Source organism: Salmo trutta, chromosome 1 (genome assembly GCF_901001165.1).
Source record: "Salmo trutta chromosome 1, fSalTru1.1, whole genome shotgun sequence".
NCBI lineage: Eukaryota > Metazoa > Chordata > Actinopteri > Salmoniformes > Salmonidae > Salmo > Salmo trutta.
In genome coordinates, this window is record NC_042957.1 from 55,062,136 (window position 1) to 55,074,546 (window position 12,411).

The 12,411-nt window shown below is 41.7% G+C and overlaps 1 protein-coding gene across 4 annotated transcripts in view; it reads left to right on the forward strand.

Moving 5' to 3' along the window:
• The window catches only part of LOC115201162 (paralemmin-1), a 34,450-nt gene continuing 22,039 nt past the window's right edge, over window positions 1-12,411 (forward strand). For 3 of the 4 annotated variants that reach the window (XM_029764524.1, XM_029764515.1, XM_029764543.1), the window contains exon 1: window positions 1-203. The gene's annotated coding sequence lies outside the window, so the exon portion shown is untranslated. Of the gene's footprint in view, window positions 204-4,307; window positions 4,339-12,411 lie in introns of those variants that run through there. The other variant, XM_029764534.1, reaches the window with a different exon arrangement.

Below are 12,411 nucleotides of genomic sequence, written 5' to 3' on the forward strand. Positions count from 1 at the left end.
AACTTTGTGGTCACTCCCACAAACGAATTCGTGTTTTCTGACTAACTTCCCAGCAGTTTTCATACCAAACGTTACACATCGTAGAAGTGGAAAATACAGTCAAATCTGATTGAAGAGTTCATAACTTTTTCAACCTGAGTCCTTGAACCATATCTTTCTGTGCGCTTGTTCTACATTCCAACTGCGAGTGAAAGTTACGCAAGGTAAGGCTATTTACCTATTTGTTCAAATGTTTTACACGTCATTTCACTTGTACGTAAACTATTGTAGTTCATCATCTCTTTTAAAAGTCCACTCAGCGGGTCAACTTCGTATTATCATATCCAATGAAGTTGCAATATTATTCAACATTGAAGTTGTGCCACAGATCTTCAATTTTTATTTTTTTTGCAACATTGCTTATTATAATGTTGTAACTGGGCTGGTTCAATATAATTACACATTTTTATGAATATCATGTGAAATTAATCTGTTCAGCTTTCATTGTATTCCTGTTCAAAGTGGAAAACCAAGTACCTGGCACCATTTCACAATAGACTGCCTGATGTTAAAAAATAAATGGTCATTTTTGGGCATTCCTGATCTGAAGTACTTTGTCACCTCACTCTATTGGCAAAGTTTAAGACACAAATCCCTGCTTTTGGTATAGGAGAGATGACTGTGACTTGGTGCACATTAATATAAGGTGTGCATTTAAATAGCTGCTTTTGTGGCCCACTCAATACTGATAAACAACCTGTCAGTCATAGACGACTGACACATCTCTAACAGTGAGCGCTTCATTAACTAACCTACTCCATGGCAACATCCCCTAAAATGGCTTCAATGCTTAAGGAGACAAATTGCTTAGTGATTCTCAGCCAGGGCACAATAATCAAATTTAGTCTAATTGGAATTAAGTGTTACTACATTCCAGCCACACCACACCATTCCAACACCACCACTCCAGCTCTTGGCCTCTATGCTGCAGTACAGAGACAGTCCCTCATTACTCTGTGACGTCTTCTGCAACAGAGCTTAAACACATATCAGCATCAGGCTGAGGATCTTCATAGGAGATAACTAGTCTAGAATTGACACAGGCTCCACCTACCAAATATAGAGCTTGTTGTCAGGCAAAATATCACCCATTACCATAATGATAGTCATGTGAATAAGGATATTCATGTGAATATGAATATCAAAGCAATGTGTTGTAATGAATGAGTAAATGGGTAACGATCATAAAGAACATTAGCAGTGATTAGGGCACTAATTTTCATATTGATTTCACATCATCAGAGTGGTAGTGTTGGTGCTAGGGTGGACAGCGTCTGAAGCCATCGCTCTGCTCTCTGAAAGAGAGGGAAATATGCAGCGTGTAGAGTGTCTGCCAGTGTTATGAGCATCCAGATTGGGCCTGAGGCGGGTGAGACTCACTTAAAGACACCCACATGCTCCAGCAAAGTGCTTCATTAGGTAGAACACAGAGGGAGGAACACCAGGGGAGGGTGGAGGAGGGAGGTGAAGGGATGGTTCTCGTGGCTCCATCTGGTCAGAATCTTGAACTACATTACGCTCCTGTGGAGTCAAGCCTTTACAGCCGGTTTGCAGCCTGACTTCTTGTCGATGTGTAAAATCTCAGATTGTGAGTAACAATATTATAGTACCAAAAGGTTGTGCCCCCTTAAACATTCAGAGTATTGGTTGTTTGGTTGGAACTAATCTTTCGTGGACAGACTACATAAACATAACCAAATTAAGTGAGATTTTAGTTCTGGGTTAACCGAGATTAGGTTGGAACTAGGGCATTGCACCTGTCCAGAGCCAACAATTTTCAGTGGTGGGGTGCGCTGCGCTTATAAAGGCAGGGGAATTCTGCTCTCTTGAATATTTGATGTTTCACATCACGTCAGGTAAGAGACTTACTTCAGAAGCACTTGGTACATGGCTAACTTATTGTCAATCATCTCAAAGAGAAGCAGCGCTTTTTCCTGAAAATATGGCTGAGTGGTTCATGTTCTTCCGAGCCATTACAGTTAAATGTCAGAGCTTCAGTCACAGGAAGGAAAATGGATTCCAGAGAGAGGAACATTAACCATGCAGTTTGATACTGATTATCTGCTGCTCCATAACCTCAGGCAGTTCTGGTCTTGAACAGATGTTCTGCGATATGGAGGAATTAGCTTACTGTGCAAAATTATTTTGTACTGTAGTTTGTATGATTGTTACTGTAGATTGAATGGATATGGAAATGTACAGTACTGTTCCTTAGATGAGGCAAAACTAAAATCCTGCCCGTGGATTTGGAAATCGAGTGTCAACTCAATTAACACATTTGAGTGCTGCTCTCCGTGATATCTCCTTGGTGATATCAGCAGCACAGTCTCTCACACAATTAGATTGATGGAGAGCTTTGAGCTGTTTGCATTCAGCCATGCCCGCTCTTCTTCTCCCCACAAAATCCCATCCCGTCATCAGCTTAATGTAGCCCATGGACACACAAGCTGACAGCTTGAGAAAACCCTGAGGATTCTGGTTTCCGGGAGGAGACAATGGGCTGTCACTCCAGAGTCGTGAATCAGATGTATGCCTTGATGAAAAGACACCATTAGACACAAAACCTCGACGGATTTGCCTGACGAAGCTGGGCCTACAAATGTGATTACAGACAAAGGATTATGGCCGCTGCGGCTAACACCGCCTTGCCTTCCTTTCTCTATTATTTATGGGGTTGCTCTGTCCGGTTCCACAGCCCCCATTACTTTCACGTGACCCATGATTGAGGGGATGGATGCCACTGCCGGGGAAATGGCTGGTAGGGGACCATAAATCAACATTTATTGGAACATTTACCATCCAACTCTGACATGTTGAAAGGAACTTCCGCCTAAATGACACAGCTGAGCGTTATGGATTGGACAGCGTGTTGTTACAATGACTATGTAACATCTAAGACCTCGACTGCCACAAAATTCAAGAAGCAATACTTCAGATTTTGAATACGTATTTATACTGTACACAAATTCATTCAGTAGTACGCCCAAGGGATATGAGGTCAGATGTGTAGGATTTGGATTGACATTTGGAGGCTCATCAGACAATGGCTGTTCATTCTGCCTCAATCTAATCTATTTTTAGTTTTTATTTAACCTTTATTTAACTAGGCAAGTCAATTAAGAACAAATTGTTATTTACAATGGCATCCTAACAAAAGGCAAAAGGCCTCCTGCGGGGACGAGGGCTGGGATATACTTGTTTTAGGACAACACACACGTCATGACAAGAGAGACAACACTACATAAAGAGAGACCTAAGACAACAACAGCATAGTAGCACAGCATGGTAGCAACACAACAACAACAAGGTAGGAACATGGCAGAAACACAACAATGGTAGCAGCACAAACACGGTACAAACATTGTTAGGCACAGACAACAGCACAAAGGGCAAAAAGGTAGAGACAACAATACATCACGCAAAGCATCCACAAGTGTCAGTAACAGTGTCCATGATTGAGTCTTTGAATGTAGAGAGGGAGATAACATGGATCTAATTACCCTTCAATAAGACTATAGTTGGGCCCCTTTCCCTCTAGTGCTGCCTCATAAATAACTTATGGGTCCTATTCCAACAATGCAGAGTTAAAATATAAGCCTGGCAAGTGAGGCTAAGTGCTTGATGAATGCTCTTTCCCGTTATGGAGCCATGAACTCATTAGACTTGCACTATACTTTGACAAGGCCAATTTTTTTGTTAAATTGCTTAAATTGTAACCTCTACCAAGAGACATTGAGCTATTTCAGGAATCTGCATTGGAATGCTCTGGAAACATCTAGAAATGGTTTGAAATGCTTTTGCTCCATTGCCGTTTTTATGCTGAATTTGAATCAGTGAAAGTCCTTGTCAAGCGAGGTGTAGAAGAAAAATATATGAATTGTGCATTGAATACCCTTTTTCAAAGAGTAAATTGAGTGTAAAGTACTTGTGACAGGCTGAATGCACTATTTTCCAAAGCGTTTACACATTTGAATGGACAATCTGTTTTTCATAATCCAAGCTGAAAGAACCACGGTTGACATCACATGACAAAGCCATGCATACCAACAACATGACCTCAACTCTCATCTGACTTGAAAAGACATCACAGTACATATATTCCGCATATTCCACCCAAATGATGTAATCGTCCCTCCCTAACGTTAAGGCAGTTGAGAGAGAGGCTCCAGGGTCGATGGCTAAAAACAACGTAGCTAGGGAACAACAACAGCTTATGTCTTCTGTTTGTTTCTCCAACTGGATCAGGGTGCTGTGGAGGAGCACACGGTGTGATGAACTGGACGCCATGATTTATCAGATGTGCGTGAGCCTTAGCCTATACAGAATAAACAAGGATTACGTGGAATATGATGTGCATAGATAGAATGAGATACGATTTACAGACTGTTGGGGAGGACAGAATGAGGACATACTAGTGGTGCATAATGTATGTGTATATGTGGTCCTCATATGTGTATAGTTCTGCATTAGAGTTCAAAACTATGTGCATGACAGCAGGCCATGTCCTTATGTAGTTGTGTGCATGGTTGAGCTCATTTCTGCTATCATGTACAGGATGTCTGCATTCGGGTCAGGTTCACATGTGTAAATGATTGCATGCATTTGTTTACATGTAGTGTTTAGGCTGGTCTATGTTCAGTTCATACACTATATGCACAAAAGTATGTGGCCACCCCATCAAATTAGTGCATTCGGCCACACCCGTTGTTGACAGGTGTATAATATTGAGCACATAGCCATGCGATCTCCATAGACAAACATTGGCCGAACTGGAGAGCTCAGTGGCTTTCATTGTGGCACCGTCATAGGATGCCACTTTTCCAACAAGTCAGTTCGTCAATTTTCTGCCCTGCTAGAGTTGCCCCGGTCAACTATAAGTCCTGTTATTGTGAAGTGGAAATGTCTAGGAGCAGCAACGGCTCAGCCGCGAAGTGGTAAGCCACACAAGCTCACAGAATGGGACTGCTGAAGCGTGTAGCACTTAAAAATAATATATCCTATGTTGCAACACTCAATACCGAGTTCCAAACTGCTTCTGGAAGCAACGTCAGCACAAGAGCTGTTCGTCGGGATCTTCATGAAGTGGGTTTCCATGGCTGAGCATCCGCACACAAGCTTAAGATCACCATGCGCTATGCCAGGCATCGGCTTGAGTGGTGTAAAGCTCACCACCGTTGGACTCTGGAGCAGTGGAAACGCATTCTCTGGAGTGATGAATCCCACTTCACTATCTGGCTGTCCGACGGACGAATCTAAGGTTTGGTGGATGCCAGGAGAACGCTACCTGCCCAAATGCTTAGTGCCAGCTGTAAAGTTTGGTGGATGATGAAAAATGGTCTGGGGCTGTTTTTCATGGTTCGGGCTAGGCCCCTTAGTTCCAGTGAAGGGAAATCTTAACGCTACAGCATACAATGACCTTCAAGACGATTTTGTGCTTCCAATTTTGTGGCAACAGTTAGGGTAAGGCCCTTTCCTGTTTCAGCATGACAATGCCCCCATGCACAAAAGCAGGTCCATACAGAAATGGTTTGTCGAGATCGGTGTGGAAGAACTTGCCTGGCCTGCACAGAACCCTGACCTCAACTCCACCGAACACCTTTGAGGTTAATTGGAATTCAGACTGCAAGCCACGCCTAATCGCCCAACATCAGTGCCCGACCTCACTAATGCTCTTGTGGCTGAATGGAAGCAAGTCCCCCCAGCAATGTTCCAACATCTAGTGGAAAGCCTTCCTAGAATAGTGGAGGCTGTTATAGCAGCAAAGTGGGGACCAACTCCATATTAATGCCCATGATTTTGGAATTAGATGTTCGACAAGCAGCCTGTTTCTATGAAAGAGGTGGAATCCTACAGAGGAAATGACAGCAAGACATCATGTGACTTTACTAGACTAGGAGATTACAGGAGATTACATTGTGTACACTCTGCTCTCTGCAGCCTTCTTACTGTCTCTGTGTGTACAGTAAATGTGATCTCATTGCCTGGAATGTGTGAAGACGAGACGTGAGCAGGCTTTTCAATGACCTTTGTCGTGAAAGGGTCAGAGTTCAGCGCTGCTGTCAGCTGAATGAAACAACCAGTCAGAACTGTGAACTATTAACTAGTGTTAGAGTATATAGGTGATCTGAGTGTCTATGGGACTGATTATCAGCTTGTCTGCAAAAAGGCTCATATTTAGGAGGATAATTATTTATCAAAAAATGTTTTAGATTAAATATCATTGGAAAGGGCCTCCTGAGTGGTGCAGCAGTCTAAGGCACATAAAAACTGTCTTATTTAATTCTTACAACATTAAGGGAATGTCCTGTGCAACCTAACTTAAACATTGTATGAATTTCATCACAATCATGCATATTTTGTGTTTTGGGAACCTATCTCTTGTAATGCACCCACACTGTTCCCAATACCTAATTACATTTTCTGGGAACCTTTAAAGAACTTAGAAAGGCTGTTCTGTCAACATTCTTGCAACATCAAAGGAATGTTTTGTGCACCCGGATACAAACAATATCTGAATGTCAGCACAAATGGACAGTTTTTGTGTTTTAGGAACCTATTTCTTGTCATATCCTCACAATGTTCCCACAACCTAAAGAAATGTTTTAGGAACTTTTAAAGAAACCAAATAATTGTTCTGGGAATGTTATTGCAACATCAGGCAAATGTTTTTTTTGTAACCTAATAGAAACATTTAAATAATCATCACAAGTGGACAATTTTTGTGTTTTGGGAACTCTTATAATGTCCACACAATATCATGAAACATTCTGGGAACAGATTAAATGTGTACTAGGAACATCAGGCAAATGTTTTATACATTCTATAATCATCACAACGAGACAGTTTTTGTGTTAAGAGAACATTTGCCACAACTTAAGAAATGTGCTGGGAACCTTCACAGAACCAACTTTGGTTTACTCCACACAAACCTAAACCTGGCCTCCTGCAGGGCACAGGTACTGACAGCTACACCTCAAACTTCCTCAACAAGCACACTTTGGCCTTACATTCTTTTCGACATTTTAATAATTTAGCAGATGCTGTTATACAGAGCGACTTACAGTAGAGAGCGCATACATTCTTACTTTACTCCATGGGAATCAAACCCACAACCCTGGCGTTGCAAGCGGCATGCTCTACTGACTGAGCCACACAGGACCCTGGGCCTCAGCTCAAAAGTGTGACCTAGCTGTCATTTCAGTGTGACCTAGCTGTCATTTTAAGCAGCAGTAAATGAAAGGTCAGTAGTTATATTGCTCATTATTTATATTGCTAGAGTGTTTATTACTGTATGAGGATTAGGCCTTTCAAATTTGATGTTGATGGCCAGACAGTAATTGCTGTAATGCCGTAATGTTGATTGGTCATTGTGGGTAGTTTCATTCTGATCATGGACTAGAACAGCTGAATCACTGAAAGTAAGGGAAGGTTCACCAGCTGTAACGGTTGTCGTCGGGAATAGAGGACCAAAACGCAGCAGGAATGTGGATGCTCATCTTGTTATTTATTTTAAATAAAGCGAACACCAAAATAACAAAACGAAGAACGCACGAACAACAAAACAGTCTTGTCATGCTCACACAGGCAAACCAAGAAACAGGCAAAACAAGAAACAATCTCCCACAGCACCAAACCAAACAATTACCCATATATAGGACTCTCAATCAGAGGCAACGAGAAAGCACCTGCCTCCAATTGAGAGTCCAACCCCCCATCAACCTAAACATAGAAATACAACAAACCAGAAAGAACATAGAAATACAAAACATAGAACATAGACCAAAACCCGGAAATAATAAATCAAACACCCTACTACATACACCACCACCCCGAAACACATAAACAAAATACCCCCTACCACGTCCTGACCAAACTACAATAGCAAATAATCCCTAAACTGGTCAGGACGTGACACCAGCTTTAACTCATTGTGCTATGGCTTTTCTCTCCATAGTGATGACAACTCTGCTGTTAATGGAACTGTATAACGTGATGATAATGGTCAACAGTACAAAGGATGAGGTGTTGTGTGTGTTGGGTAGAGGTAGAGAGAAGTCTATGTGAGCAGAGCAGGTTCTCAAAGTTAACCAGGCATGCTTATAGGCCACATTCTCCAGAACAGAGCCATAGTTATTAAGTGCTAGGCAGCCCAGAAAAGCACGTTTCCACCTCCCTGAATGCGTATTTTGTAGACCGCTGAACTTGCAGGGTACAAGTTGACCAATTCTTTTAAAAGCCCAGCTTTTTAACTATTTATGAGATGAGAACTTTTCCTGGGTCAACACTGTGTATTCTCGGCCCTCATTGTGCAGAATATTCCATTCACACTAGAGGTCGACCGATTAATCGGAATGGCCGATTAATTAGGGCCGATTTCACGTTTTCATAACAATCGGTAATCGGTATTTTGGTCACCGATTTGCCGTTTTTTTTCATTTACACTTTTTTTTTTTACACCTTTATTTAACTAGGCAAGTCAGATTAAGAACACATTCTTATTTACAATGATGGCCTAGAAACGGGGGTTAACTGACTTGTTCAGGGGGGATTCGTTTTTGCAACCTTCGGTTACCAGTCCAACGCTCTAACCACCTGCCTTACATTGCACTCCACAAGGATTAACAGGCTGACTACCTGTAACGTGAGGGCAGCAAGAAGCAAAGGTAAGTTACTAGCTAGCATTAGACTTATAAAAAACTATCAATCTTAACATAATCACTAGTTAACTACACATGGTTGATGATATTACTAGTTTATCTAACGTGTCCTGCGTTGCATATGATCGATGCGGGGCCTGTTAATTTTCATTGAATCACAGCCTACTTCGACAAACGGGTGTTGATTTAAAAAGCGCATTTGCGAAAAATGTACTGTCGTTGCACCAATGTACCTAACCATAAACATCAATGCCTAACAGGAATATTTAGACTTAGTCACCCGTTAGATAAAATACGGAACGGCTAGTTAGCTAGGTTTGTATGCGTTGCTACTTTGTATGCGTTGTTGGTTGGCAACCTTTTACTTTACGTTTTTTGGAACAGATTCCTGTTGGAACGTTCCACAAATTATACCCACCCCTTCAAGCCTGTCAACTCCCAAGATTAGGCTGGTGTAACCGATGTGAAATGGCTAGCTAGTTAGCCGGGTGCACGCTAATAGCGTTTCAAACGTCACTCGCTCTGAGACTTGGAGTAGTTTTTTCCCTTCCTCTGCATGGGTAACGCTGCTTCGAGGGTGGCTGTTGTCGATGTGTTCCTGGTTTGAGCCCAGGTAGGAGCGAGGAGAGGGACGGAAGCTATACTGTTACACTGGCAATACTAAAGTGCCTATAAGAACATCCAATAGTCAAAGGTATATGAAATACAAGTCGTATAGAGAGAAATAGTCCTATAATTCCTATAATAATATAATAACTACAACCTAAAACTTCTTACCTGGGAATATTGAAGACTCATGTTAAAAGGAACCACCAGCTTTCATATGTTCCCATGTTCTGAGAAAGGCACTTAAACGTTAGCTTTCTTACATCGCACATATTGCACTTTTACTTTCTTCTCCAACACTTTGTTTTGCATTATTTAAACCAAATTGAACATGTTTCATTATTTATTTGAGGCTAAATAGATTTTATTGATGTATTATATTAAGTTAAAATAAGTGTTCATTCAGTATTGTTGTAATTGTCATTAAAAAATAATAACAATAATAATCGGCCGACTAATTGGCCCCCCAATAATCGGTATCGGCGTTGAAAAATCATAATCGGTCGACCTCTAATTCACACAATGTGCTGCTGCAGGCCACAGTAACACTTCATGCAATCTAGAGCACGTTGTTTCTGCCTGCTTGTTTATGAAGCCAAGTGTGCATGTGTCCATGTGTATCCATGTGTATGGACAATATATCAGTGGAGGATGGGAGTGGGGTGCAAGCGTTGGCTGCATCTAATCATTTTGTACCCTGGGGTGCTCCCATAAACTATAGCTAGGCTCAGTCACCTCCTCATGGCATTGCTTTGATTTGGCACGGTAGGTATGGCAGGGAAGAGGACGCAGCCTGACATACTGTACATACACAGCAGTTGGGACAGCGTTCCCCTAACTAGGGTTCGCCTGGTTTGAAAATGAGGTCGGGAGAGAAACTTGGTTCATGGAACTGGGGTTATGCCAGTACCCTCCAGTAGCCACGAGATACGGTTGTAATTAACAGAGCGGTTTCAGTTTTCTTCCTACAAATGTGGCTCCATCGTTTGAACGGTTTAAGCTACAAAATATTATGACCCCATCACTGAAATGTAACACTCTAAGAAACATGTATGTGTCTTCTGTTTCCTTCTACTATGCACACAAGCCATGCAGGACTCATTAAAACAGAGTAGACAAGACCAGGCCCTGATCTTCTGAACTTCCCAATACCTTTCTGATGCATTTCATTTACTTCAAACCATACTCCCTTCAGATTGAAATACTGTCAAAAGTACCGGCAGACGGATTTGTAATAAACTGTCATAGCCACAATAATAAAAAAGTATACAATGGCTGTTGATTGCATTACTTCTTTTACATGGTGGGGTCACAAAACATTTTTTTATCAAAATGGGGTCACGGACCAAAAAGGTTTGGGAACACCTGAGTTTGGATCGCGTAGTAACTGAATACTTGAACAGTTTATGCTCAACACTTAACCACACTGTCACGTCTCATGGTCCCACCCTATTTTATCCAATGACAATAGGGCAAGCATTTATACTGAACAAAACATAAACATAACATGTAACAATTTCAAAGATTTGATCGACTTACAGTTCATATAAGGAAATCAGTCAATTGATATAAATTCATTAGGCCCTAATCTATGAATTTCACCTGACAGGGAATACAGATATGCATCTGTTGGTCACAAATACCTTTAAATAAATTGGGTTGTGGATCAGAAAAAGTCAGTATCGGGTGTGACCACCATTTGCCTCATGCAGGGTTACACATCTCCTTTGCATAGAGTTGATCAGGCTGTTGATTGTGGCCTGTGGAATGTTGTCCCACAACTCTTAAATGGCTGTGTGAAGTTATAAAATATTGATGGGAACACGCTGTTGTACACGTCGATCCAGAGCATCCCAAACATGCTCAATGGGTGACATGTCTGGTATGCAGGCCATGAAAGAACTGGGAAATGTTCAGCTTCCAGGAATTGTGTACAGATCCTTGCGACATGGGGCTGTGCATTATCATGGTGAAACATGAGTTGATGGTGGTGGATGAATGGCACGACAATGGTCTTCAGGATCTTGTCACGGTATCTCTGTGCATTCAAATTGCCATCAATAAAATGCAATTGTGTTCCTTGTCAGTAGCTTATGCCTCCCCATACCATAACCCCACCGCCACCATGGGGCACTCTGTTCACAACGTCGACATCAGCAAACCGCTCGCCCACACGACGCCATACACATGGTCTGCGGTTGAGAGGCCGGTTGGATATACTGCCAAATTCTCTGAAATTACTTTGGAGTCAGCTTATGGTAGAGAAACGAACATTTAATTATCTGGCAACAGCTCTGGTGGACATTTCTGCAGCCAGCATGCCAATTGCACGCTCCCTAAAAACTTGAGACATCTGTGGAAGGTTCACCTGTGTAATGATCATGCTGTTTAATCAGCTTTTTGATATGCCACACCTGTCAGGTGGATGGATTATCATGGCAAGGGATATAAACAAATTTGTGCACAAAATTTGAGAGAAATAAGCTTTTTGTGCGTATGAAAATATTTTATTTCAGCTCATGAAACATGGAACCAACACTTTACACGTTGCGTTTATATTTTTGTTCAGTATAAACGGCACACATTTGAACGGCACACAGTTCAGTACTCTTTCTAGGAAAACTGTTAAGAAGTGAGAGAGCATTTCCATCCAACTGTGTTTGCCAGGGAAAGTTGGTGAAGTGTGTGTGTTAGTAAGTGTGGGTATGTGTTCGTGCGCATGCACATGCGCTTTTGAACGTGTTTGAACACATGCACGTGATAGGCGGAGCTCCTGTGTCACGGCTGTCTGAAGGATCGGACCAAAATGCAGCGTGTTTGTAGTTCCACATCTTTATTTATTCGTGAAACGTAATGCAATACATAAATACTTGAACTAACAAAAAACAACAAGCCGTGACGCAGAGAGAAAACACACTACTCAAAATATAATCACCCACAAAAACAGGTGGGACAAACATCAACTTAAATATGACCTCCAATTAGAGACAACGACGACCAGCTGCCTCCAATTGGAGATCATACCAAACAAAACCAACATAGAAATACAAAACAAGAAACTGAACATAGAAATACAAAACATAGACAAACACCCCCTGTCACGCCCTGA